This window comes from Enhydra lutris, unplaced genomic scaffold (assembly GCF_002288905.1).
Source record: "Enhydra lutris kenyoni isolate GAN:26980312 unplaced genomic scaffold, ASM228890v2 scaffoldscaffold5, whole genome shotgun sequence".
NCBI lineage: Eukaryota > Metazoa > Chordata > Mammalia > Carnivora > Mustelidae > Enhydra > Enhydra lutris.
In genome coordinates this window covers 10,867,909-10,874,537 of record NW_019154089.1, presented here as the reverse complement: position 1 = coordinate 10,874,537, position 6,629 = coordinate 10,867,909, and positions in this window count along the sequence as shown.

Here is a 6,629-nt window from a genome sequence, read left to right as displayed (position 1 = left end):
AAAAAAAACATAAAAAGGAAAAAAAATATATATATATATTAGATAAACTAGTTAAAAAACGTTAAAAAAGAAAAGGGTAAAAGTTAAAAAAATTTAGCAGAAGAAGAAAAATAAATTGAAAAAGAAAAAAAATTAAATTAACTGCAAGGCTAAAGAATCATGGGGAGAAAGCCATGAGTTCCGTGCTTTGCTTTCTCCTCCTTTGGAATTACGCTGCTCTCCTTGGTATTGAAACTGTACTCCTTGGTAGGTGAACTTGGTCCTGTCCGGGCTTCTTGTTGATCTTCTCGGGGAGGGGCCTGTTGTAGTGATTCTCAAGTGTCTTTGCCCCGGGCGGAGTGCACCGCCCTTACCAGGGGCCGGGCTGAGTAATCCGCTTGGGTTTGCTTTCGGGAGCTTTTGTTCCCTGAGCGCTTTCCGTAGAGTTCCGAGGGCGGGAATGAAGATGGCGGCCTCCCGGTGTCCGGCCCGGAGGAGCCGAGAGCCCGGGGCCCCACTCCTCAGTGCGCCCTCAGAGACCAGCACCGATTTACTCCCGTCACCCTGCCTCCGGCCGCGCTCCGAGCTGACCGAGCCTGCGACCGGTTCAAGGTAACCCCGAGCTTAGAGCTTACTCCTCGGCTCTGTCTCTGTAGCTGGCTTCCCTGTTCTAATACCTGTAAGCTCTGCGACACTCAGACACCCCTGATCCTTCTGTGACCCTGCGGGACCTGAGGCCACACTGACCCTGCGTGGGCTTCACCCCGGTTAAGCCTCCGGAGCGATGTCTCTCAGCGGAACAGACTTTTAAAAGTCCCAATTTTGTGCTCTGTTGCTCCGCCACTTGCTGGGAGCCGGCCCCTCCCCCCGCGGTCTATCTTCCCGTCGCTTTGGATTCACTTCTCCGCCCGTCCTACCTTTCAGAAAGTGGTTGCTTTTCTGTTTCTAGAGTTGCTGTTCTTCTTCTCTTCGATCTCCCGTTGGATTTGTAGGTGTTTGCAATCTTTAGATAAGCTATCTAGCTGATCTCCCGCTACCTGAAGTAGTCTCAGCCTGCTACTTCTCCGCCATCTTGACTCCTCCCACCCAAACCATTATGTTTAAAAAGGAAGTCTGTGAGTGGTCAGTTGGTTTTGATCCTCATCAAAATACCTGATTTTGCTATTGAATTACCTTCACACACTATTTAAACCAAGAAGAGAACATTATATGAAGCTATTATGATCTGTGTGATATGAAAAGATGTTTATATCAAATGGGGTTTTGTAATAAGAGGAATTAATTTTTTTTTTCTGGGAAATGGGGGAAATTCTGTATATAAGCAGAACAAAGCATTAATTCAGATCTCTCATATGTTTTTCTTAGACTTCAGCCATTCACACGAGACTAAAAAAAGACTGTGGGCAATAACCCATAGATAACCCCGGCCTTATCATAGGAAAAAGCATCACACAAATGCCAGTTGAGAATACTTGGCAAAACAGCAGACTAGCGCTCCTCAAAACTATCAAGGTCAGTAAAAACCTGGAGGTGTGTATGTTTGCATCTATGGTTGGAATCTAAAATGTGGGGCAATTTTAAGAAAATTACTGTTTCTGTGTAGGAGAGAGATCAGACTAACATATTCTATCAACTGTATAGAAGAATAGTGAGTAATAATCTTTCTTATTAATATGTAGTGATTTTTATTTCTTAAAATTTTTTCTGGTCAAACAGTGTCTTATGTCTAGTGGCCCACACTGCAGATGAATTAAGTTTAACATGTAGCAAAATACTCTTTCAGTATATGATTCCTGGAAATTAAATTCACTGCCACCTTGACATTGCCCTGTCCAGTGTCTAGCCATTACGTCTCCCTATTTAAACTCATGGGTAGAGTGAAACTGGAGTCAGAATTTACTGTGTTCTGTCCTCTCGCAGCCCCGATGTTTAGCTAGCTGGGTCACCTTTGTTTGGCGACTCACCTCTCTAAGCCTTGTTTTGCTCACCTGTAAAACAGAAGTTATAAATCTGCCTTCCAAAAATGTTGTGAAGATGAAGTGAACAACAAATGTGAAGGCCCTGGGTACACTCAATTAAAAAAAAAAATGCTTGTTGCTTCTATCTATTAAATATGCACAATTGTGTTTAGCCTTCATTTTGCAAAAATAGAGATGGCCATTTCCTATCTACAGGATTAGATTGCGCAATGTCATTTTTATTGAATGAATGAATGGTCACATTAATTTAGAAAAACTGGTATTTAAGTTTAGAGCCATATGCTAATTCAAATAATAAATGAATTTATGCCAATGGAAATGATAGAAGATAAATTCATTTTCCCATGGAAACAAGATTTCGGTAGAGGGTTTACGTTCCTGAAAAGATGGATTCCCAAGCCTTACTAATTCACATATGACAACAATTACCATAATTAACAACTAATATTCCTTCATATTATTCATCACAAAGCTATCTAAGTGTCAATTAATCAGCAAGTTAATATAGGAATGAATAGCATACAGGATATTCACTTACCTTTATTTAGCAGAACCCAGCAAGAGAGGACTTGCTTGATTGGGAAGGCTTGCAGGAGGAGCATGGGAAGAAAAAAGCTGGACACAGAAGTTTAGAAAAAAGCTACTTTAAGCTCCATGCTGTGGAATAGGTCACTAGCGAGATGCATTGGTGGGGGTCTCTAATAGGAAAAAAAAAAAAAAATGAAGGCCAATATGTTTAATATCCTTAACCTATCTGAAATGGTGATGATAGTGATGGTGATGATGATGATGATGATGATGATTTTCTTCTTCTATCATTTGTAATGTTTGTGTAATTGACCTCGGCTTATGGGGTAGAACTGGTTGGTCTTGGTATTCCCTTTAACAGTGGCTTGTGAAGAATGGCAATCAGCCTCATATTCTCATTAATGAGGCACCAGGAGAAAGTTTTCTGGTGGTTACTGGGAAAGTCCTTCCCTACTTTTACCAGAGAACAATGGAAAGCCAGACTCTCCAGCCAGATGTGAATGAGGTATCAGGTTGCCCTAATGTCGACAGCAGCTGTATTACAATTACATGGAGATTGAGCTAAGGGGGAAAAAGCTAACACACACAGAAATGTGGAGCTGGGCATTGCAGAGAAATGGAGAAAATCCCAAACTGAACCACTCAAGCAATCTGTTCTTCATCTGGACTTTTAGTTATGGGAGGCAATGAAATCCCTTTAGTTTGAGTGGGGTTCCTGTTACTGTCACTAAAAGTATCCTAATGTGGAAAAAAAAAAAAAGTATCCTGATGTGTTATGTATGAGGAAACACATCAGGGACTTTCAGGAAAGCTGCTAAATTGGATTGAAAGGTAAGTCAAGTACAAAATCTGACATTATTAGCAATAAGAGTAAGCTATAACCAGAAGGGGGAAAGGATAATAAAATTAGAAGTGGCTATTATTTTGAAGAAATAATTTATAAGAACAAATTTTGTCATGCTTACCTTATGTAAAAGATACTTTATAATTTTTTAAAAAGATTTTTATTTATTTGACAGATCACAAGCAGGCAGAGAGGCAGGCAGAGAGAGAGGAGGAGGAGGCAGGCTTCCCGCTGAGCAGAGAGCCCGATGATGCGAGGCTCAATCCCAGGACCCTGGGATCATGACCTGAGCCGAAGGCAGAGGCTTTAACCACTGAGCCACCCAGGCGCCCCCTTTATAATTTTTTTATTGGGAGAGAGCGAGCTAGCACATGAGCATGAGTTGGGGGAGGGGCAGAGGGAGAGGGGGAAGAGAAAAAATCTTAGGCTCCATGTGAGGTGTGGAGCCTGACTCAAGGATCAATCTCATGACCCTGAGATCATGATCTGAGCTGAAATCAAGAGGGGGACCTTTAACTAAATGAGCCACCCAGACATCTCTGTAAAAGATACTTTAAAAGATGGATTAAATAAGCTTTCCAATGCCAAAATAGATTGCATGAGTAAGGCTATCTCTATATTGGTTTGAGGCTCTCTCTGCTGCTCAGTAGCTGGCAAACTATTTCCAGAGTGCCAGCATCATCTGGGGTCAGCCTGTGGCCGTGGGGACACAAACTCAGGTTGCCTGTTTCCTATCATCCTCTATGGAATCATAGCATTTCATTCTCCATAGAAGTAAGTGGTTTTTTTCTTTTTTTTTTTTTTATTTTTTTTTCAGTGTTCCAAAATTCATTGTTTATGTACCACACCAAGTGCTCTGTGCAATACGTGCCCTCCAAAATACCTACCACCAGGCTCACCCAACCCCCCACTCCCCTCCCCTCCAAAACCCTCAGTTTGTTTCTCAGAGTCCACAGTCTCCAGGAGATTATAATGCGCTTATGGGCTGGTGCCTGGATTCTTTCCTTGTTATAGTGAAGAATAAAATTTGCGTCATGCTTTGAAAAATACAATTGTCTAGCAAAACACAAGCATTACTTCAGTAACAATACAAAAATATAAATTTAAGTGAAACAGAAAGCCAACTGCCTTTCATATATAGCAGCATCTGAGATTTAGGATTGAAAGTCTTCAGTAAGAAGGGGAGAAGATGATGAGGACAAATTCTCTGTTTTTTTTTTTTTTTTCACTTTTTCCTGAAGTAAAAATAAATAAATAAAATCTTTATTTATTTATTTATTTTTAAAGTGATCTCTACACCCAACAAGGGACCTGAACCTACAACCCTGAGATCAAGAGTCGCTGGGTCTGCTGACTGAGCCAGCAAGGTGCCCTTCGTAAAGGTAAAAATCTTGCAACTACCGTGTGACCTGAAGAGAAGTCATAACGACGTGAGTGAATTCTTTTCTGCCCAGCACATTTCGTTCCTCGCTGCATTTTAAAAATCTAAAATTTAACTTATATCAGGAAAAACTACGGTAACTAAAATGACACAAAGATTAAAAAGCTGGTTAGTTAATTAGCACTTTTCTCCCTCTCCCCTGCGTAGGTAAGTTCCTATTCTTCCCTGGATTTAACTCTTTGGTCCTCTTCCTTCTTAAGCAGAGCTATTTTCACTTCAAAACTCCTTTAATTTCAAGACTAATTTAAGCGCTTCCCCTTCAAATATTCACTCTGACATTCGTCCTTTTTCTTTTCTTTCTAAGTTTGAGACTAAGACTCTGCACGTGTATCCATCTCCTCACCCTCCCAGGAGCCAGCCTTTCCCCCATTTTCCCTTCCCTCCTCACTGCATCCTACCTAGTTGGGGCAAGAGGCAGGCTTTACTCTAAATTGGCCTGTTATTACAACATACCACAGAACAAAACAAGTCAATACTTAGATTCTGGGCTTCAGAAATGTAAGCTAAGTGTCAGTCAGTGCCACTGTTCCCTGTCTCTGGAGACAGTATTCAAGTTGGCCAGACTAGAAGGGGTGGGGGGCAGGGGGAGGGAAGCTGGAGGGGAAAGCAGAAGGTTTAGATAGTGTGTGATTTTTCCCAGGAAATGGGCTTTGTGCCCTAGCTGATGTCTGAGGCCAAATAACAGGAAAGAGAAGAACAATAGAAATCCTAATTAAAGCAATGGTTGATGGTGTGTTTGAGTTTGGGGGGTATTCTGAACCCCAATTCAAATAAAGTCCTGGGAGTCAGCACCACCTCAAGGGCCCCTTTCTCCAACATGGCCTGATGTGGGTAGGGGTTGTCTTTGACGTGTCTAGGCACAAGTGGTCTGAGATAGCCTGAGAGAATCCTTGTGCCAGCATGGTATGCGGGCCCAGACAAGTATTTTTCCAAGCCTTTTAGAGGGTCATTGTAGTAATGAAAGAATTGGAACAAAAAGCTTCAAAGTTAAGGAGGAGGCTCACGGGCCACTCATGTGCCACTGGCCTGACCTGCCGACCAGATGAGAAATGGGATGGGGGACAGGTCAGCCGAAGCCAGCCTCGACTGAACAAATGGGTTGAGGCCTGGTTTCTTCTGGTGCCCCTGGGCCTGCAGCCTGATACACTCATTGGTCACCACTTGTGTTTTCTGTTTTTTTCCACGTTTACTTCATTGAAGAAGAAGAATTGATTACTTTGTCATAAAACTTGTAACCCAAATAGCATTTGCCTGCTTATGTCACTTCAGGACTTTAAAAATGTGTGTCTATCCCAAATACAATAATGAAACAGGGATTTGAGTCCATGGAAAAGGTTGAGGCAATTTAGGGCATCACAGACAGAATTGTTTACAAGATTTTTTTTTTTTTTTTTTGCTACTTTTTGCTACTCTTGCTGCAGCTTAAAATTGCAGTATATCAAATGTTTAGCTAAACATGATGACAGAATGTAAATTCTGTCAATGGTTATACTGCAGTTCATTCTGAGAGCTGTTCATGAGAAATAGGAGGAAAATTAAAAGAAAAACAGTTTTCACATGTTGCAGATTATGAGATTTATTATTTTTTTCCTTTTGTAACTGGTTTGTTTCACTTAGCATAATGTCTTCAGAGTTCATCCATCTTGTAGTCTGTGTCAGAATTTCCTTCTTTTTTTTTTAAATTTGATTTTAATTCCAGTATAGTTAACAGAAAGTGTTAAATTAGTTTCAGGTGTGCAATATAGCATGATTCGATAATTCCGTATATTACTCCATGCTCATCAAGGTGTGCTTTTAATCCCCTTCAGCAGATGGTGATGTTGAACTGAACATTTTGGAAAGCAGATGGTTTAAAACT